The following is a 23,024-nucleotide window of genomic DNA, read 5'->3' as shown; positions in this document are numbered from 1 at the left end:
TTTGATGTTAAAGCTGTTCTCCTGTGTAATGGGAGACTTTCTGGAGTGTCTGGAGCTCTCTTACTCATTTAAAGTGACAGGAAATGTTATCTCCTGATAATAACCAGGTTTCTGTGGCCATCACTATAACCTTTATCCTTTCACTGTCAGAGGGATCCCAGAAGGCCACTGACACTGAACTCTGGGTAATCACGTGGCTCTTAATAAAGGGATTGTATGTTTATATTTGTGTGTGTGTAAATATTCAGCCACTGGCACCAGCAATCTACATTCAGGAGGACGCACATAGCATACAAGGGAACAGGGCCAGCTTTGCAGATATCTCCATGTTGGTTTGAAATCCAGCTCCACCACTTACTAGGTTGATAAGGTCTTGGACAAATTACTTCTCCTCTCTAAATCTTGGTTTCTTCTTGTAGAAAAAAATGGGGTCATGGTACGCCAACCCAGCTTGGTTGTTTTGAGAATTAAACAAGGTGCTTGCATGTAGAATACAAACAATTAGCTTTAATTGCTCTCTAGCCCACAGCCCCATTGACTTGCGTTCCACAAGCTATCTGCACAGCATAATGGGCAATGAATGGGGCTTAGAGCCACTCAGACCCGGTATGATCCCCAGCTGTGCCATTTACTCTGTGACCTTACTCTCTGATCCTAATTTTCCCTTCTGAGCGCTAGCATGAGGAACCAAATGAGGTAGTAAGTTGTGCCTGGCATGCTGCAGGCTCTCAAAGAACACGAGTTTCCTAACTAGAAACCATCAGGGCCCCTTAGACCCTCCTCTTACAAGAACACAGTCCCAGGCTGATTCATAGCCCCTTGCCACGACCGCAGGCCCCACACGTGCTCCACAAAGGTGGACTGCCCAGGCTGTGAACTCCGCATCTGTTCTGTGTTAATGGTTCTCACACTGTCAGGAATACAGTCCTCTTGGCTCCTCCCACTACAGGTCCACAAGACTTTATCCAGATCTCCAGGGCCAGATGTATTTCAGAAAGATAACTCAGTGCTGTCTGCTTTATAGTGCTTAACACCCTCATGGGGTCCAGGTGGCCCTCAGGAATCATTAGTATTTCTGCAGTGACATGTATGACTATTCACCTTGAAGTGAGATAATTATGACTATATTACACATATTTTCAGATTAGGTTTAGCAAGAAAATGTGTTCGGATCAAGTAAGAATTAATGGCCAAATGAGTTAAGGAAAATCTTTCAGTTTTCAGACCTTTTTCAAATTTGAGGTTACCAATTAGAAATTTTGAACCTGTAGAAACCCTAGAGCTAGAATTGACTGCTCATCCTTTGTTTCTGTTCCTCAGATGTCTAAGCCATTTCCAAGTATTCCATTCTCCTTGGCTATAAATATCCTTTCTAATCTGTGCCAAACTACAGAATTCTCACTTCAAAATCATTTCTTGAGGATTCTCCCCTTGGTATGTACATCCCATTCTTTAGTTAATGGCCCCCATCTTTTTTTATTCCTTTCCCCTGAAGTCGAAACTTGCATCTGTACTATGAATAGATTTATATTGCTGGCCTTGGGTGAAAGAATGCTTCCTTGATCTGTCCTTAGAGGACACACTTGCTTTTCCCTGTTCCCTTATGTCAGATGGCTCACAGAACAGGGATACTGTTGCCTGGTTCCTTATTTACTTGCTACTCACAATGGGAGATTTCCGTGGGTTGTCTGCTGATAGTAGAACAAAGAGGGTCAGACATCAAATCCCAACTGAAGCTTTAGTCACTTCCATGGCCATGGACTGCACTCCTACCCTGTGTTCAACCTTCTTACAATGGGGATTGAGTTCAAGAAGGTGGACAAGTCAGCATCCACATCTATCATCATTGACATCAAAGCCATTCAGACTCTTCTTCCATCAAAGATGAACATCTTCAAAAGCCAATGAAGAGCCTACAACAGTGCCCTGATTAGTGTTACTCTTGATGGTAATAGTGATCTTTATAGAAAAGACTATAATGAGGGGAGCTGCTGACCACTACTTATGAATAATTGTGACCAGCAGGGAGTAGCTGGCAAGGAAATGAGCCCATCCTCGTTGGCTCCATTTCTCACATGCTATTCACTGTTCCACTCAGTCTAATTTGCCTTCTCTCATTGGAAAGAATTCTTCCCAAAGTCACCAGGCCTCCATATGGCTAAATTTAAGGGTTAGTTTTCAGTCCACATTTAACTTAGACTCTCAGAAGTATTTTATGCCATAAGTCAGCCCTCCTACTTGAAATACTTTCTTCCTGTGGTTTCCAAGATACTACACTCTCCTAGTTTTCTTCATCATTTACATTTTCTATTCAGCCTTATTTGCAGGCTCATCTTTACTACCCAATCAAGAGATATTGATGTTCACAAGGCCCTCTCACATTTCCCCTCAGTAATTCTCCCCTAGGCGATCTTTCATTTCTATACTCAGATGACTGACGAATATATATTTCCAGTCCAGATCCCTCTTTCAACTCCAGACTTGTATGTCCAGCTGCATCCTTCAGATCTCTTCATGGGTATCAACATATCCAAAATGGAGCTTATGACCTCCCCTCCCCAAACTGGTCTTTTTTTCTCTCTTTTCTCTCTCTCCTCCCTGGAAACAGCATCATTGTTTATTCTCTTTTGCATGTCAGACACGGTTATGCTGGAGGCTTTTCCCTCCCTCATCCCCTATATCCATAAACTACTAACTCCTTCTGGTTTTACCTGGTTTAGGCAGCTCTCCTGCTCACCGTATTTTTTCATCTCTACACCACAATGCTAGGACAAACTTCCATCATCCCTCACTAAGCACTGAGGTTCCACAGGTATGGAGGGAGGAAAGAAGGGAAGTTGGAAGGAAACCAACAGTATCCTTTGCTATTAGGAAAATAGTCAATAAAAACACATGTCTCAAGTTTGTATCTTATTCTTCAATACTAGACCATTTAAAGGGGCTTCCCTGGTGGCTCTCAGATGGGAAAGAATCTGCTTGCAATGCAGGATATCTGGGTTCGATCCCTGGGTTGGGAAGATTTCCTGGAGAAGGGAATGACTATCTACTCCGCTATTCTTGCCTGGAGAATTCAATGGACAGAGGAGCCTGACAGACTATATATAGTCCATGGGGTCGCAAAAAGTCGGACACAACTGAGTAACCCTTTAAAAGACCGAGGAAGGATCTTGTCTCTTCAAGGCTTTTGGCAAAGGCGTTCCTAAGTCCTGTGTCTTAACAGACCACAGTGGTGGTGGCACCCTCTCTGTGGGGGAAAGGAACAAGTAGGGCAAAATCCACTCTAGAAACCCCCTCACCCTCATTTCTTGAGTCATGTAATGGCTCAGTTAGAGAATTTCCTCAGTTCATTTGTGATCCAGCCCTTCCATGCGAGGTGAGGATTGGACAAAGTTCACAAGCTCTCCTTTTCTGATACTCCCCTGACACCTGCCCAGTGACAGATACTGCTGACCCCAGAAGGAGGTCCACAGGAGGAGCTCAGCCCCAGCCTGCACTAACCTACATCCAAGGAGTCTCACTGGAACTGAATTTGATGCTTATTATACATCCATAGTCTTACGAACAGTCTCATGGTCAGTATGACGATCAGCGTCCTAGACAGAAGCAAGTGCAAGGGCAATTCCAAACAGTGTCTCTCACCTCCCAGGTCTGCTCCTTTGTTAGTCTTTCCCATTTCTGAAAACACCACATCTGGGCACTAGTTGTTTATGGCTCAAAGTATGTGCATGTGTGGAGAGAGAGAGAAAAAAAGGGACCTTATAAGCACACCAATTTTATCATAATAGGACCCTATTATGATTTCACTTAACTTTAATTACCTGTCTCCAAATACAGTTTAAAAGACCTGTCTCCAAATACAGTTATATTAGGGATTAGGACTTCAATGTATGAATTTTAGAGGAGGGGCACAATTCTGTCCACAGCAGAGTCCAACAATATTTGTCAAAAATATGACTATAAAATACAGCCATTAATGAAAAATTACTTCCAACAGATTGACAATTGATTGCTTGTTGTAGTTAGGTTTCATAAATATGGAAGAATTAAACTTTCCGAAATTTTGCGTTTGAGTGCAATTCTCTTAACAAACATTTGTGTCCTAATTTTTAATTTTTCCTTACCTATTGTAGTTTCCCCAGTAATAATGTAGAATTGGTATCTGGATATGTATGTGGCAAAATAAAAGAGAAAACATTTTCCAGGAATCTATCAGAACTTAGGGGGAATTTTGAAAGTGAAGTTTCTTTGGTCACTTGAATTGAAGATGGTTTAACTCTGAAATCCCCTAATTCTGGTTGTGTAATTGGCTCCCTGGGCAAATCACTGGCTGTCACATGACCCTGGCTCATTAGAAGCACAAAAGGAATGAGAAATCTGACAGATGATCTCATTTTTCAGGCTTAGAATCTGTCCTAAAATTAATACAAGAAGAAACTCCACAAAATCTTTTGACTGTATTCTGATATTCGTTTTTAATATTAGCAAATGCTTCCTCTGAGTTTATCTCCTGGTACTGCTTCTTGTGTTGTGTTTTTGCTTTTATTTTTAACTGGCGGGAGCTAGGGGTGGGGGAAGTGGGGAGGCTATCTACTAATAGTTATGGTTTCGTTCCAGCTAAGGAAACTGGCCTCCTTGCATTCATTAACAACAAGTTGCCGTACTGTTGCTGAACTAGAAAACTATCCGTTAGAATCAGTGCTACAGGGTTATTAGAGAGCACAGTGGTGTTTTCCTTGTCTTTTCCCCACCCTGAGTCAGTGCCCCAAAGCTGGTTTTTTCTTGTTGTTGTTGTTGCTTCAGCTGTTTTGAGTATAATTACACAACTGGCTCAAACTTATTTTGGCAAAAGCTTAGTGTGTAGATGCATCATGGGCATAATGTGTTTTCATACAGAAGTACCATGACTTGTACTTTCTGGAAGTCAACTTCACGTAAATCACAAAGAAATGACGGTGTCTCATACAGCTGGTGGACTCTCACTAGGCATTATGTGGACATGTAAACAAAAGCTGGTCGAGAGAGATGTATCAAGGGGTTGCCTCAGGTAGTGTTTCGAGCTGTCAGCCATGACAAGCGTGACTGCACCTCTCATTCCAGCATGTAGCCCATCTTTTGGTACAGCACTTTGTCGGACCGTAGCAAGTGGAGAAATCCTACCATTTTGCGGGTCTCAGTGGTTAGTGTCTTGACTTTAGCAGAAATATTCTACAAGTTACAAGATGCAGAAAGCTCTAATAAAGAGACTGGATGATCCCAGTCAGACCTCCAAGTCTGGGTCCTGATTTTGTGGCTGCCTTGCTGGGTGACCAAGGAGACAGACTGCTGCTCACTGGCTCTGTGACCTTGGGTGAGATGCTTGACCTCTCTGCCTCAGTTTCCTTATCTATCATGGGAATAAAATAGTACCTGCTTCACAGGGCGGTTTGATGATTAAATGAGTTAATACCCAGGAAACGCTGAGAGTGCTAACCTAGCATATGATTAGCACTCTTTGTTAGTTCCTTACTTCTCCTTTTCTTCATTTCTTTCACTAATTGAATGATTGTCCCACTAACTTGCCTCCAGTGAATGTAGTTCAGAATAAACCACTAACATTGCCCTGAGACAAGTCTAAAGCAAAGGACAGAAACGATCATTTCATGCATTAATTTATAACAAGGAAATATTTTCAAGTATGAAAAGTTTGGGCCCTTGAGGTTCAACTTCTCCCCCCTCCCCATTTAAAAAATTCTCCCCTTCTACCCCTCATTTGGGCTCTTCCCTCCAACCTCTCAACCCACTTTAGCTCCTTGGTTTTCTTAATCTGTTTTTCCCCCTTCGGAAAGTCAAAGAATAACAGCTCCAGCTAGAGACGCTTGCTTGAAATAGCACTGGCACACAGCAGCTTCCTTTGCAGTTCTCTGCAGATGAATCCAGCCATCGCATAGCCTGGAGGTGCCGCTGGGGCCCCGGGAGCCGGCCCCTGACCCTGTGGCCTGGCGGCAGGCCCGGGGGTGTTCTGAAGAAAGGGACGACCCCCTTCCCGAGGCCAGCCAGGCACCACCCATCTTGCTATCGTTGGAGTGTGTGCCAAGCACAACACCAGGAAAACCTCTTTCTCATTGTTTGCTTTTCCACGGGCTTTGAAAAAGTTCCCATTTCTTATAGCCAAGTCCAGAATTAAATTGGACTTCGCTGACAGTTGCTGAAGAATAAATCCCATTCAACTTGCTAAGGCTTTTCCGACTGGCTTTGTTTGCAGCCTCACGGATGATGTTTCTGACGTGCTGCGATAGCTCCTTCCTCAACTCCCCTCCACACACACGCTGACCCTCACTCTGCTTTGTGATATAAATTATTCATCTAATTTCTTCAGCACCAGGCAGACATAGCTGAGGAATGCCTCCTTTTCTGAAAGTGAAGTAACTGACGTTTTTCTGTTTTCCTGTTATGTGGTTAGGGAATTATTAAAATGGACTGGTCTTTAATAGTCAGTTTTTGTTGGGTATTTTTATCCCATCTCCTAAGGTGGTGTGATGGCCTCTGAGTATGGAAACTCTCCATGAGCTGTATCTTTATACTTCTCTATTTCCTTTCCATGTCACCGCTTTGAACACAGAAAGGGAGAATGGCAATAATGTGAGAATTTTATGCTCTAGGAAAAAAAAAGATCTCACCTCCCCCCCGCCCCCCAAATCCTCTGGGATTGCTTTCAATTTCCCCTCCCCCTCCTTACCGTTCACGCAACCACCAACAGTGACACCTAGTGGTCAAATATAAATTAGACCTTTCATTCCGAGTTAGGCAGCTTTTTACAGAAAATAAAATTTCCTTTAGGAGCAAATAAAGATAACTTTACATCTTTATTTGAATGCATCTTTCTTTGAAGACATAGCCTTCATAATGCATAGCTAAAATATATTATTTAAGGGTACAAGGCAAGTGTATAATTATTTCTTAAAAACATATTGGAGCTGTTTTATCTATTTTCTTTACAGTTTTACAGGCTTGTGCTTGGTTTCTTAGATAATGGGCAGTTTGATTTTATTATAACTTTAAAAGTTGGAAGCTGCTCAGCAATATTTTAAATTTCAACACCTATAATGTATACTCAAAGATAAAATATTTTAAAATGAGTGGTATTACAAATCAGCCATTTGCATAAATCTGTCTCAAACTCTTAGAACCACATTTACAGGTAAAAATAGTTTCCATTTTAATGATAGTAATGTCCAGTAAGAGGTGAGAATCTTTCTCTCAAGAATGTTTCCAATAAATGAGGAAACATAAAAACATCTACATTTTAAATGAAATCTTTAAGAGGTTACGAAAATACGGCAAAACCATGAATCCTTCTAAAAACACTATTTATTTATAATGCTATTTGAAAGGTTACTTTCCATTTATAATTATTACAAGATATTAGCTATATCCCCCAGGTTGTACAATAATGTCCTTGAGCATGTCTTACAACAAGTAATTTGTACCTCCCACTCCTCCACCCACTGGTAACCATTAGTTTATTCTCTATATCTGTGAATCTACTTCCTTTTTTGTTATATTTTTTAGATTCTACATATAAGTGATATCATACAGTATTTGTCTTTCTCTGTCTTATTTCACTTAGCATAAGGCCCTCCAACTCCATCCATAGTGCTGCAAATGGCAAAATTTTGTTCCTTTTTATGGCTGAGTAGTATTCTATTGTATATACATACAACTTTCAAATCCGTTCATCTGTTGATGAGCACTTAGGTTGTTTCTATATCTTGGCAATTGTAAATAATGCTATTATGAACATTGAGATGCATGTATCTTTATCTTTTTGATTTTGTGTTGTTTTTTTTTTAAACAGATGTATACCTAGGAGTGGAATTGCTGAGTCATATGGTAGTTCTACTTTTAGCTGTTTGAGAAACCTCCATACTGTTTTCCACAGTGGCTGCACCAATTTACATTCTCACCAAGAGCGTACAAGGGTTCCCTTTTCTCCACATCCTTGCCAACATCTATTATTTGAAAAGACTTTTTATTTTTAAACAATTATGAAGTTACAGGAAGTTGCAAAAATAGTACAGAGAGGTCCTCTGTACCTTCATCCAGTTTCCTCCATGGTAACATCTTATATTACTATGATACAATATGAAAACCTAGAAATTAACATTGGTGTACTCATAGAATTTATTTAGATTTCATCTGTTTTACTTGCACTTAGTATATATGTGTGTAGTTCTATGCAATTTTGTCACATGTATAAACGCACAAACCACCACCACAATCAAGATAAGAACTGTCCCATTGCCACAAAAATACCTCATACTACCCCTGTATAATATTAAAATAAATTATTGAGCCTAGATGTCTTGTCTATGGTGAGAAGGCATGTATATGTATCATCATTATTATCACATGCATTTATTAAATGCTATGCTCTGATTGTGTTAATTGTTTCATATGATTTCATTTAGTTTTTGCAAAAATCTTATGAGGTACTTTTTAAAAAAAAAACAAACTGCATTCATTTAAAAGGATAACAAAGGTAAAATTAAACAAAGAAAACTTACGACTCACCTGATGTCTTGTCTTCTAACACATCAGATATTTGCTTCAAGCCCAGTTTTAAATTTGATACAGATTCAATTCAGTAAATATTGAGCACTGATCTGGGTGATGAAGGGATTACAGGTGCTGACAAAGTGCATTGCTCAGCACGAGTCACACACTCCCCGTGTCAGGTCTTCTCCTGAGATCCTCCAATTACCAGGGCCAGCCTCAGCTCTCCAGAGCCCTGGGGACAAAATTCATTCCTCCTGAATGACTTGGTGCAGAGTCGCCTCTGACAGGACTAGGAGGGCCTGATCATTTTAATTCTTCCTTACTGGTTTTGTTTTTGAGATTTTACACCTTCAAATACTTGAGTATTCATAAAGTCATGATATGCTAGGGAAAATACCAACCTGGTGGCTCAGTGGTAAAGAATCCACTTGCCATGCAGGAGACCAGAGTTTGATCCCTGGCTTGGGGAGATCACCTGGAGGAGGAAATGGCAACCCACTCCAGTATTCTTGCCTGGAAAAGCCCATGGATAGAGGAGCCTGGTGGGCTATAGTCCATGGGGTTGCAAGAGTCGGACATGATTTGGTGACTAAACCATCACGAAAATACCAACATGATTTGAATTAGCCACCCTGGAACAAGGAGAACTGACAGGTAATTTAATGGTTGTTTTCACTGGTCCAAGCAGGCCACTGGAGAATAGGGAGTACCTAGAAGAACACTAGACTGGGAGTCAGAGCTCCCCGCTAGTGTTGTTGCCTTTGCCACTAACCCCTGTGTGATATATGAACTTCCAAGGGTCTTCAGTTCAGTTCAGTTCAGTTCAGTCGCTCAGTCGTGTCTGACTCTTTGCGACCCCATGAACTGCAGCACGCCAAGCCTCCCTGTCCATCACCAACTCCCGGAGTCTACCCAAACCCATGTCCATCATGTCAGTGATGCCATCCAATCATCTCATCCTCTGTCATCCCCTTCTCCTCCTGCCCCCAATCCTACCCAGCATTAGGGTCATTTCCAATGAGTCAACTCTTCGCATGAGGTGGCCAAAGTATTGGAGTTTCAGCTTCAACATCAGACCTTCCGATGAACACCCAGGATTGATCTCCTTTAGGATGGATTGATTGCATCTCCTTGCAGTCTAAGGGACTCTCAAGAGTCTTCTTCAACACCACAGTTCAAAAGCATCAATTCTTTGGCGCTCAGCTTTCTTCACCGTCCAACTCTCACATCCATACACGACTACTGGAAAAACCATAGCCTTGACTAGACGTACCTTTGTTGGCAAAGTAATGTCTCTGCTTTTTAATATGCTGTCTAGGTTGGTCATAACTTTCCTTCCAAGGAGTAAGCGTCTTTTAATTTCATGGCTGCAATCACCATCTGCAGTGATTTTGGAGCCCCCAAAAATAAAGTCTGACACTGTTTCCACTGTTTCCCCATCTATTTCCCATGAAGTGATGGGACCAGATGCCATGATCTTAGTTTTCTGAATGTTGAGCTTTAAGCCAACTTTTTCACTCTCCTCTTTCACTTTCATCAAGAGGCTCTTTAGTTCTTCTTCACTTTCTGCCATAAGGGTGGTGTCATCTGCATATCTGAGGTTATTGATATTTCTCCTGGCAATCTTGATTCCAGCTTGTGTTTCTTCCAGCCCAGCGTTTCTCATGATGTACTCTGCATAGAAGTTAAATAAGCAGGGTGACAATATACAGCCTTGACGTACTCCTTTTGCTATTTGGAACCAGTCTGTTGTTCCATGTCCAGTTCTAACTGTTGCTTCCTGACCTGCATACAGGTTTCTCAAGAGACAGTTCAGATGGTCTGGTATTCCCATCTCTTTCAGAATTTTCCACAGTTTATTGTGATCCACATAGTCAAAGGTCTTAGATTTCTCAAATAAAGGCAAGGGGATTCAGTCAATGATGGCTGTTACGGATGGACTATTTGTATCCCTTCAAATTGATATTCTGAAATCTTAATACCCCATGTGATGGTTTTTGGAGGTGGGCCTTTGAGTTGTGATTAAGTCATGAGGGTGGAGCTCTCATGCAGGGGATTTTTGCCCTTGTGAAAGAGACCCCAGAGAGTTCCTCACCCCTTCCACCCTGAGAGGAGAGTGAAGAGACAGCTGTTTACAAAGCAGACACCAAACCTGCTGGTGCCTTAATCTTGAACTTCTCAGCCTCCAGGACAATGAAAAAAAAATGTTTGTTGTTCAAACCACTCAGTTTATGCCATTTTTTTAGAGCAGTCCAAATGGACTAAGACAACGACCAAGGTCCTTTCCAGTGCTATCTTTATAAAGCAAATGTTAAAAGGGTTTCTTGGTGGTACAGGCTTCTAATTTTTGGATGAAAGTGGAGGTCGCTTAGTCGCGTCCGACTCTTTGCGACCCCATGGATTATACAGTCCATGGAATTCTCCAGGACAGAATACTGGAGTGGGTAGCCACTCCCTTCTCCAGGGAATCTTCCCAACCCAGGGACTGAACCAAGGTCTCCCTCATTGCAGGTGGATTCTTTACCAGCTGCGGTACCAGGGAAGCCCAAGAACACTGGAGTGGGTAGCCTATCCCTTCTCCAGCAGATCTTTCTGACCCAGGAATCAAACCAGGGTCTCCTGCAATGTAGGAGGATTCTTTATCAGCTGAACTACCAAGGAAACCTGATTTTGGGGTAGGTGACAAATTAATTAGAAATATTCCATATGGCTTAAAATAGACTTTCAGCTCAAAATGGATGCTTTAGAAGCTATGGATCTTGTAAATATAACTTTTAGGGTCTTTGCTCAAATTTTCCTATGGAATTCACTTTTAATCTTGAAAATTGAATGAACTATATTTACTAGTAAATAATGTGCAAATGCTTGGTACTATTCTACTACAACATTTATGGTAAACAGAAATCTCAGTGATGAGGAAGTTGTGATGCCAAATTCCTGATGTAAACTTGTCTGTTTCCAGCTGTGTGATCTTTGGGAAAGCTCTTGACCTTTGCGAGTCACATTTCTTCTCCTCAGGTTGCTGTTTATATCCTAAAATTCTCTTAGGTATCTTTTGGGAAAGTTACTGAATTTGAAGATATGGGAAAACAGGTCAAGTAAGGTACTACCTCAACAATATATATTAGGAAGAAATAACTCAGACATGACTTATTACACAATAAAAAATCACCTTTAATGACTTTGAAATAATTATTCCTATCCACCAAAACATAACAGTTTTACTTCTAAATATTAGGACTGGTAGTACCCTACTTTGGACGTAATGCATTTTCAAAAACATGCATCAAATTGAAGTTGTACAGGTAGAACAATAGACTTCATAGTTTAAGGGAGGGTACTGTCCGTTTCCAGAGAGTTAATAATTTTAATTTATATAGTTTGTTGTCAACATATTTTTATTGAGCATATAGTATGTGCCAGAATCTTTTCTAGGCCGGGAACAAAACATGTAAAAAGATCTCTGGTTGGATGGTCCTGCATTATGAGGAACGCGTGAAGGAGACAGAAATAGATAAAGTAAAAGATCTGAGTATTTAATTCATTAGAAGGTGATAAATGAGAGAAATAAGCTTTGTCAGGGTAGGGAACACGTGTGTTTGGGATGGGTACAAATGGATGTAGGGTCGTCTAGGAAGGCTTCTGTGAAGTGGACATGAATCTGGAAGGCAGAGATGGCTGCTGGATCTCAGTGTGCAGCTTCATTTCCATATCAAGAAAGTTCCATCCTGAGAAAGTCTATACACCTGGACTCAAGAGATGATACAAAACCTAAGTGTCCTTTCTCATACCATGCCCAAGCTGGCCAGCTGAGAGGGGTTGCTAAAATGGGTTTCTCTTGTGAGCACCAATGGCAGACACCACAGACAAAAGAATCCATAAAGGCCTATAACTTAGCGACGGATTTTTGCAGCGTTGTGGGGAATCGAATATTCACTAACTCAGCAATTATCTTGCTCTTAACCAGCCAGTTTGCTTGCTTGCTTGTTAGCAGATACACTCACCATTCTCAGTAAGTGGCCGTGTAGTTCCCTGTCAGGCAGGCCTTCTCTTGTTCCCATCAGCCATCTCTCAGATTCACTAGGTCTCAGGTTTCCAGGGTTGAATGACTGACCCATCAAAGTTAAGAGGGAAAATGTATTATTAGAACTCTGTTTACTTTCTTGTCTTCTCACCCATATTGAAGATTCAAATAATAAAACCATTTTTCTGTACAAGACATAAAAATATTTTTAAAAGGGCATGCAAGTTCAGCCAGTAAGAACCATAATCACGGTATTGAATGGTTAGCTCCAGGTATAACTTTTTCAAAATATGGGATCTTTTTATTCACCCTCAACACCTGGGAGCCTAGCCAGTGGCACAAAATTATTTAGTTCCCAAATTTGCTCTCCTGCTTAATATCATCACCAGGACCAGCTTTCTGCAAAGGCAATCTTGCTTTCAGCATGCGGAGAATACATATCCCTATCCTACTTCCTAAGGCCACTCATTCCATTCCCTAATATAAAATAAATGTCTTCAGAGAGGTGAAAACTGGCTTAAAATTATACCTATGTATAAATGACAGATATTAGGTAAGAGCAGGTTGTGCTGGGAAGGAAGGGGCGCACAAGCCAGAGACTATGCCCGAAGCCAGTTCTGTTTATGCAAGACAGGTGTTAGTGGCTCAGTCGTGTCTGACTCTGCAACCCCATAGACTGCAGACCTTCAGGCTCCTCTGTCCATGGAATTCTCCAGACAAGAATACTGGAGTGGGTTGCCATTTCCTTCTCCGGGGGATCTTCTTGACCCAGGGATCAAACCCAGGTCTCCTGTATTGCAGGCAGATTCTTTACCATCCAAGTTACCAGGAAAGCCCATGCCAGACAGGAAGGGACTGAAATTAGAGGGAGAAGGTGGCAGACTTGGGAAAGGAAGGTGCTGGAGTAGGGAGCAACATTAGCTCTGCTTCTTTCCCTGGAAGCCTCGTGGAGCCTGCAAGCCCCTCAGGGCACCTCAGGGGCCCATAGACCATGGAGGCAGCTCAGTGTATGCCTCCTTCTGGGGCCTGGAAGGGAGGAGGGGGAAGGCAGGCACCCAACCCAGCTCTTTGGGGCATCAGCCACTGGATAATCAGCACAAGTTTTCAAGGGGGGCTGAGCAGGACTCACCAGTGAGCCTGGCCCTGTGGTCCAGTGCAAGGGGAAAGCAGGGGGATATTTGTTCAAGGCTGCTGCAAAGAGTGTTCTCAGGAGTATAATCTAGGAGAAACCAGTCAGAGTGAGATGGGTGTGGTATGGTCAAGCTCAAAGAAGGAGAAAATAGGATGGGGCAGGGGCCAAGTGGAGTCTGTGACCCCATGGACTGTAGCCTCCCAGGCTCCTCTGTCCACGGGATTTTCCAGGCAAGAATACTGGAGTGGGTTGCCATTTCCTTCTCCAGGAGATCTTCCTGACCCAGGGATCGAACCCAGGGCTCCTGCATTGCAGGCAAATTCTTTACCGACTGAGCTATGAGGGAAGCTCTTGGAACTACAGCTGGGTACAAAAGACCTTGTGAATAGGATGTGGGGAGGGGGTTAGGAGGGAGACTGTGAGTACAGAAACTCTCCCAAAGACTTTTCTCACAGTGTGCTGGTTTGGTGAGATGAGCTTCTCTAGAAAAGTCTCCCATGCTACCCACGTCCCCAGAAAAAGAGACTGAGAAGACTGCAAACTACAGTCTTCTTACAGTTGAGTGGTTCAAGAAGTCCTACAACAAATAGACCTGCTTGGATGTACTTAACCCATCATTTTCCCAATTAATTTGACCTTGGCTTTTAATCTTACATTATAACTAATCCATTCCTAGAAACACCCTTTGGGAAACACCCTTTTATAGCTCTTTCTCCCAGTCTAATTATAATACACTGACTACCCACCTGAAGCCTTCCTGGCCACAAAGGTGGTGCCCTGCAGAGTGTTTGCTGGGGAGCAGAGGTTTCCCCATCTCCTAATCACCCATCCATAGGAGGCAAGATCACTATTCCCATCCTGACCCTGAGGACATTTGGCATCTGATGAAATGTAGCTCAGAGAACATGAATAACCTGCTATAAGACCTGAAAACTTTCGTGACTATGCTACAGAACAGCTTTGATGCACTGGGAAAAGTATTTTTCTGCTAGCTGAAGAGAAATACCCTTTTCTCCCTATTTCCCTTCATTGTACTTGTTAAATCTGGAGGTTTGTTTGCATTATTACTTTTTTTTTTTTACTGTGATGCTTCTTCAAGGCATAGCTGTCAGTTAGTAGCACTTTATTATAAAGCCAGTGCTGGCTAACAGACCATGAACCATTGATAGCTAATACCCTAGTTACACCTCACCCATACTGAATAAGGGAGCCGAATAGCTAAATTTGTTTTTCCAAAGGACATTGATTAAAAGAGTTGACAATGCCACTTGAAAGCAAAATTTCCAACTATCTAAAATGAAAAGCTTTTTCTATCTTCCTGTCTTAGGCTGGGGAGGTTTATTTTCCTACTGTGTGTAAATAATGGATTTTGCCTTTTCTGAGAATCCATCATCGAAGAATATGTTGAATACTCAAACAATGGCAGTCTAAATTGTCCTGCAGTGATGCTAACTAGCTGGAACTAATTCAGAAATGTGCACAGAGCATGATGAGGATAACTTGGTGTGTGGGGAAGAGCCGCATACCTCACCTGTCTCCATCATATCTCATCTTAGGACAGGTGCTGGCTGGGCCAAAGCTCCCTGGAAAATACAGACACCTTGTTGCAAGTTATACCCAGCTTTTTCTTTTCCTTCATTCTTTTTTTCAAGAGACTCTTTCTCAGAGAATGTAAAAGCTCAAATACTTTTTTTCTGGCTGAGAGCTGCAGGCATAACCAGCAGCAACCGCCAGTAATTAATCATAGCTCTGAGATGGGCGCACACGTTCAAAGACATTTTCAACCCACTGAAACACGTCATGGATTTAAAATTCTGCCACAGAGCAGAATCTCTGGAATGAAACTTTACTTTCTTTCTGATTTTAATGTACCTATGGAGTGTACCAAATGCAGCTCTTGGAAAGTCATCAGGAATGGAAGAATTTCTCCTGAGGGATCCAAGGCAGGCAAGCATCTCTGGACCACACCAGAGACAAGCTGCAAGATGGGCAGAGAAAAGCATGTGACGCTGGGCAAAATATTAGGTGAGTGTTTTGGTAACGCTCTTTCATTGCAATGAACAGACACTCTCAAGTTGCAGGAGTGATTTATTTCAGGGATGCTTGTGGAATAGCATAGAAATAGAAAATGCTCAGGGTCCGAGATAGTTCTAGAAACCACCTGTGCTCTCTGTTGCTCTAAGGAGCTACAGGGATGTCTCTACGGGTTTAACTGCTTATTTTGTCATCCACTCCATCCTGCCCTCTTTGTGGACTGGCTTCCTTGCTTGCTCATAACATCCTCCCTTCTTATGAGTTTACAAGAACAGGTTCTCTCTTGTTCCACCCTCTGTGAAGTTCAGAAAGGATGAATTAAACAGGGTTAAATTAAAAGTCAATTAAAAGGATGAATTGATTCACTTTTTTTTTTTTTTTGCATTTTCATAGTCCATATTTCCAAGAGAGCAAGTTTAACTGGTCCAGATTATAGTTATGGGCCAGGCTACATCATGGTTTGCTGGCCAGCCTGTGTGTGGCCTGCCTTTGGGTCAGGTGCTTACTCCTGGCTTTATCCACATGGACAGATAGAGAGGAGTTACATTGTTTAACACAGGCTCCTCTAGATCTGTCCCTTCAGCAGGGCGGTGACTGGACAAGTGCAGTGGTTGACATCTGAGGTCACTGTTGTATTCCCATTCCATAATTAGTGAGGTCCCTCAGAGCAACCCATGCTGTTCTCCTGTACCAGCCCACACAGCTATCAGACGTCTATTCTGCTTCTAAAGAAGTCTCTAATCTGTTCAGGTTTTCCCATCCTCACAGCAACTAGCCTTGCTCAGGTCATACCTACCCACCCCTGATTTCTCTGTAACGCTCTGCTAACGCTGCCATGTTCCTCTAGTCTTGCATCAACCTTTCTACAGTTCAAACCTGATCACACCACACCCTGCTTATAATATTCAATGGCTCCTCATCGCCCAAAGGGTAAAATCTAAGTCCTTGGTGTGGTTTAGAAGGTTTAAAGTGTTCCATGACCTGCTGCCTGCCAGATGATCATCTCTCACCATCCCTACTTCAAGCTCTATTCAACTCAGCTCCTGCCTGTTTCTCATGCCTGCTGTATTCTCTCTTGCCTTGGAGACTTTGTACCTGCTTCTCCCTTTGCCCATCATTAGCTCCCTCTCCTTCTCAGCTGAAACTTCACTTCCTCTGACTTTTCTGTCTCCCTAGACTATCTGGTGGGGACAGGGAGCACACTGACTGTGTTTGCCGCTAGCCCCTTGGACCGGAACTGCACACGGTAGGTCCTCTGTAAACATTTCTTGTGGGCAGGCTGCTGAATCCTAGAACCCCAAGAAGCTATCATTTCTGGATGGAACTCAAAGAGTGAAAGGTAAGTGAAAGAGTGATTTGGAGGAAGGATGAGAGAAATAGAGTGAAGTGAGGTAATTGTTGTCACTCAGTTGTGTCCGACTCTGCGACCCCATGGACTGCAGCGCACCAGGCTTTCCTGTCCATCATCAACTCCCAGAGCCTGCTCAAGCTCATGTCCATTGAGTAGGTGATGCCATCCTACCATCTTGTCCTCTAATGTCCCCTTCTCCTCCTGCTTTCAGTCTTTTCCACCGATTAAATGATTAAGTGATGAAGTGAGGTAGAGCACACAGTATGAGGATTTTGAAAAGCACGTGGAATATGGATGGACCTTTGAAGGCAGCAAAACCATCTGTGGACTTTGGCTACTGAGAGAAATATGCAGCCTACAGAGGGCTGGCCAAGATCAAAGGACCTTGCTGGGTAATCTGTCTCAAGGATATCTAGCCTTTAACAACAAGTCAGGATTTAGACTCTGGATTAATTTCTTTAGCAGAGAAAAGGGTCCAACTCCCTCCTAAAGCATTTAGAATACCTGTGGTGCTTCAGATGGGATGGACCTAGATGATGTCTGTTTCCTGGGACAACCTGCATTCAGAAATGTGGCCTACAGCTCCCTATGTGTTCCCCAAGTCCAGAGATTTCTACTTCTTCCTCATAAAGATTCTCAGAAGTCTGTGGAATAGGTTATTTGCCCTTTAAGAAACCTGGGCTACGCTCTGCTCCTTGTGTCCTGCCCACCCAACCCCATACGGAGCTAGGGAGAGAGAGACGAGCTAGACATGCCCAACACACTTCTATGCGGGGGTCACACTCGCCCCTCTCTGATGACAGCCTTCTCTAGGAGGGGCCTGGAGGCAGGCTGCCATGGTTGTTATTTCTACTCTGTTGGCATTGGGTAGATATTACGTCTTCTGAATAGCTGCCAGAAGCATGCAAGTGACACCATTTCCCACATGTTTTAATGTGAGGGGCTAAATTCTTGAGGCTAAATACAATGGAAGCCAAGAAGAGGACAGGCACCTCATGGTATTTAGCAAGTGGGAGATAGAGCAAAAAAGGGAGATGGCAAAGCGCAAGTCGGTCCATCAGCATAGAGAAACACTTTCTCCTTAGCACAGATCAGCCACGGCCTCTCACGGAATCCGTTTCCTGCCAGTAGCAGATGGTAACCAGAGGAGAGTGCAGGAAACCAGGAAGGAGAGAAAGGCTGAAGTCTACAAGCACCTGCAAGATCCTGAGGACTGTCTTCTTTGACCGGAGTCAGAGAAGGAAGAAATCGCTCCTGGAAGCTCATGGCGGTGTCCAGGTCTGAATTAAAAATGCTTGTAGATCACAGCCACATGACCGTGTCCCTCCAAATGCCCTACCGTGAGACGTGAACCAAGCAACACTAACAGGACGCAGCCCTTGTCCTCATGACCAGAGGCAGTGCGGGGGCCCTATCCCAATGCCGAGGTCTTAGTCATTTCTTGATCGTTCAGTCGGAAGAGATGTGGGATCTAACCTTCTGGCCATCCAGTCTGAGGTTCACACAACTCAACATTTGCTTCATCAATTTCATCCCCTTTCCCCCTTTTTCCTCCCTCCACAAAGAGCAAGCAAGTGAACAAACAAAACCAAAGCTGAACCAAACAGCCCTAAACTAGCTGGGTTATCTTGATCAAGGCACAAAACCTCTCTGAGCTTGTTTTTTCAGTTGCAAAACGAGGGGATTAAACTGGGTGAAAAGTTCTCACTATTCCTAGTCTATGATGTTTCATCCAGAATAGTCAGAGACCATAGGAAAGAGGAGGAAACGCATTCTTTTCCCTGATGGGCCATCAAATAACAAGAGTAATGAGTATTTGGGTGCAGGGTTCACAATAAGCCTGACTTACAAACTCAAGCTGCCTAATTAAATGATGGCCTCCCCAAGGTCACAGCCTCCTTCCTGTTGGTGTATCTCTCTGCTCAGTGCCTGGTGCTCCATAATGGGATGCAAAGCATGGGCTCCCTGACAGCTGTTGACTTAACTCTTAACAGACGTTGTTTGTTTATCTCCAAGGTGGATCGCACACATGCAACTAAGGCCCCAGTGGGTGGAGGCACAGGATTGCTGTACAGATTTGCATGTATTCTTTTCTCTTCATCACTGATTAAACCAGTGTGTCTTGTGGGAGTGAGATTTATTTGCCTGCCTGGCTTCCTTGCTCACAGTTGGGCTGCCTTGGGATGTTGATTCTTGTTCTTTTGCCCATTGTTTCCCTGCTCCCTATTTCTAATTTCTTTCTTTTTTTCTTTTTTTTCCCAGAGGCTGACACAGTTATTTCCACCCTGAGCGCTTGGCCCTACTCTCCAGCTCTGGGCTCTGTAACCCATAGCAACAAGAGAAGGGAAGCAGGTGATCGCCCACCACACACGCGTATTATTCTCCCCCCTCTCTCTGGCTCTGGCAGTCTAGGGCACACAAAGGGAGGAGTCTCAACTGCTGCAGTGCCAATTAGAGACACAGGCCTCATGGCTGGTGCTGAACTCATGGGGCTTCCGGGTCACAATGCAGCAGCTGTTGGGGAGCAAGGCAGCCTCTCCTTCTGCTTGCTCCAGCTCCTCGTATTTCTCCAGGGCAGCCCAGTAAAATCCGACCTTGCACACGCTGTGAGAAATGCTTTACAACAGTCCATCTCCTGCTAGCCTAGCCGGAAACCCTCCTTCCTGTCACCGTGGAGATTGGCAGAATTATGCCTATTAGCAATGAAGGAACTTGCATACAAAGTAAGAAGGAATTTCTTTCCACATGATTTGCTAAATGGAAATTGTAACTAAGTCATGTAAAATCTAAACTCTCACCGCCTTCTCATGTTTATGAGGTCAAGGAAGCTTCAGCCCAATTCATAATTTTTTGTTTCTGGCCACATGGCGGCCTGGTTGATTTGACCTAAAGATTTCGAGAGTCAAGTGATTGACCTGTGCTCAAGTAGTAAAAATCCCCTTTCTGTTCAAGGACTAGAAATATTGGATTGGCAAAAAAGTTTATTCGAGTTTTTCCATAAAATGTTACAGAAAAATCTGAACAATTTTTTTTTGCCAATTCAATACCTATTGAGTTGATGGACCCACCTATTCTTACGAGACTTGGCTAGGACTAGTTGCTGTAGGTTAATAAAGGGGTCATTTAAAGCAAGACATCATAAAAAGTGATAACACAAACTCATGTAACATTTTATTTTCACTTGAAAATTACAAATATATTTCAATCTCCCACTCTTTTGATGCAGAACCAAGATCCGGGGCTTGAAGGCCAAGTCAACTTTCTTATATAAGCTGTACCTATAATGTGTCACCTATAGCTTCCAGTGTTACTTTCTTCATGCTCTAAGAATTTAAAGACAGTTGAAAAACAATCTGAGCCCAGAATTTGTCTAGATTTTTATGGTTTTCCCCCAATATTTTACAACAGGCTCATTCTACCTTCATTTGAAGTTGGAATAATTTGCTTGTTTCTTTCAAATAATTTCCAGTTAGTTTTCAAGGAAAATTTTTTCTTTTCTTTTGCATTCACATTGCTCTGGTTTACATATTATTCAATAAAATGATGAATTACAAAAATAAATGGCAGCTGACAAGATCTGGGTTGGGAATAAGCCCAAGAGCTCTTGATAAGTTGGACACTCAGTTGGTGGGAGCAGAGGTATGTAGGTGCTCGAGAGAGGGGCACCCAGCATCAAAGGAAAACTGGGAACATGTAGCCCTTCCAGCATGGGACAGCTGAACATGATTTACCAATATTAGAAATACCAGAATGTGATCTCTTACCCTAGAAAGCTAATCTTGGCATAGAACTAGGAATTTCCTTTCACCAGTTTTTTCCATAGACATGCTCTTGAACCTGTATGTTCATCTCTAAGATCAACTCTTCATATTTAACCTTTGGACACCTCTACCTGTGTTATTTGCTCTTAAAATTAAACATGTCTGAAAACATGCCTTTCTCTTAAGATGGAATAGAACATGTTGGTTTTGCTAGTAGGAGAACCCTCTCATCAAAGGACAACTTAAGCCAGGTTGAAGCCAAAATGGAATCCAGGAGCCTAGCTTCTCTCAGGTCCCTCCAGGAGACCCCAAGGAACTTCTGAGGATCTCTAGAATTCTTCAGAAGAAAGATGGAGAACATCTGAAATAGGGCATATACGCTGGAGCCAGAGAGAGCCGAGTTCAAGTCCTCAAGATTCTATGTGCTATCTGTGTGACTTTAGGCAAGTTGGTTTTTATTGGAATCCTAGTTTCCTCAGAAGTAAGGTGGGAATAATATCAATAAAAATTGTGAGCATATGATGAAATGGTGCATGCAAAATACTTGACATGCTGAGATGATCAGCAGTGTCTTCAAATCAGTTCTTTAAAAAAAATCACCCAGTTCCAAAGGTTGAAAACTCAGTTGCCACCGGCTCTTCCTTCCTCCTAAACCACCCTACTCCCAGCACATCACTGAGTCATTTGGGGAGGTCTGCATTTTCTAGCCCTTTAACATTAAATCCTCACCTTAGCTTCCATTTCATTCCCATATCACCACCTTAGTTCACACCTCCATTTTCCCCTAATTTCCTACTAGTCTGTACCCTCAAATTCAACCTATACATTGATGACAAATTACGTTGAATAACAGAACTGATTGGGAAGGTCATGCTGAGAGATCCACCCGCCACCCCACCTTGACAGTGATGCCCAGTGTCTGCCACATAAAGTCCACATGGCTGAGCTGGGCATCCAAAGTTTTCTAAGCTCTAAACTTTTCTTTTCCAGGCTTATCACTGACCACTTCCTCACCAACAGCTGATGTCCAGCCCAAGTGACTCCTCCTTGTTCTTCAAGTATAAAATCTCATTTTTCACAAAGTCTGTGTCTCTTTCCAGCTCCCCCATCAAGCTCCCCCTCCACACCTTCTGCTGTGTGTAAGTCCCACCATGATTTCAAACTGAAGTAACACTCTTTTATATTATTATTTCATCTGCTTCTTTTAGACACCCTCCCTGACCTCATGCCCCAAAGTTTATACCCATTTCTGGGTTTATTATTCATTTGTACATTTACCATTCTCCCATTTGAGAGACTGTCTCCCCCATGAACCTGACTCATACCTAGCCATTGTAATCTTCAGAAAATGTATCTCAGGGTAATAGTTTTGATAGATAAAAATCCCAGTGAAATATGTAAAATCCAGAAGCGGAAACAGAACCAAAAATAGTCACCAAGCATTACTGTGGCTTCACAGTGTTCTATCTCCTCAGCAGCCTTATAAACGAGGGCACTGCTACACTTGAAGTCTTGGTTTTCCTCCCAGGAGGGTGCACATGTAGGCAGGACAGAGATTACTCCAAAGGAAACAGGGTTTTCCTTAACTCTATGTTTTATTGTTACATGTTTATTCATTGTTTTTTAGGGAGATAAAAGAAAAGGTCTGTAAATTACTATATCGCTATAACAAAGGGAAGACCACATGTTCTTACAAGTGCCTCTTGCTGCCATTTTATTTTCTATCTACCAAGCTCGTAGTGGGGCTTTACTTGCCATGATTTTCTGAACACTCAAATTATAGGAAATTCCTATAATTATTGATTTAAGTAATTATGACCCCGATATCAGTTTCTGGCTTGTCCCACGTCAAAATCCTTTCCCCTTTGCACTACAAATCTAAGTCTTCATACAATATTATTTCATATAATAACCATGAAAAAACATGGAAATTTACAGTGAATAGTAGTAGAAGGAGAACTCACTTGGTTTCAGGAACTGAGGAAGCCCAAATGTCCCTTATCCTTTCGTGTTAAGCTTGACAGACTGGCTGATGAAGGTACGGGGCCTTGGCTCTGACTGCTTGAGGAAGCCACCGTTAGCAAACAAACATCTGCTAGCTTCCCTCTGAGGTCCCTGCCAGCTGTAGCTGAGGCAAAGCAAATGACTGCAAACTCTATTGGCTCACTCCTGCATTTCTCTAATGCA

The 23,024-nt window shown here is 42.6% G+C and overlaps 1 long non-coding RNA gene across 1 annotated transcript in view; it reads left to right on the top strand.

Annotated features, from left to right (window-relative positions):
• LOC145543019 (uncharacterized) overlaps positions 1-23,024 on the top strand; it is a 152,081-nt gene that overhangs the window by 110,110 nt on the left and 18,947 nt on the right. The window contains exons 4-11 of the long non-coding RNA XR_014080358.1: positions 11,047-11,210; positions 15,248-15,716; positions 17,288-17,468; positions 18,162-18,354; positions 19,339-19,428; positions 19,650-19,799; positions 21,052-21,280; positions 21,828-21,976. This is a non-coding gene — a long non-coding RNA (uncharacterized LOC145543019). The remainder of the gene's footprint in view (positions 1-11,046; positions 11,211-15,247; positions 15,717-17,287; positions 17,469-18,161; positions 18,355-19,338; positions 19,429-19,649; positions 19,800-21,051; positions 21,281-21,827; positions 21,977-23,024) is intronic.

Source organism: Giraffa tippelskirchi, chromosome 3, assembly GCF_054371585.1.
Source record: "Giraffa tippelskirchi isolate mGirTip1 chromosome 3, T2T-mGirTip1v1.2.pri, whole genome shotgun sequence".
Lineage (NCBI taxonomy): Eukaryota > Metazoa > Chordata > Mammalia > Artiodactyla > Giraffidae > Giraffa > Giraffa tippelskirchi.
The sequence above is the reverse complement of the archived record's forward strand: the minus strand, read 5'-3'. Positions and strand labels throughout refer to the sequence as shown.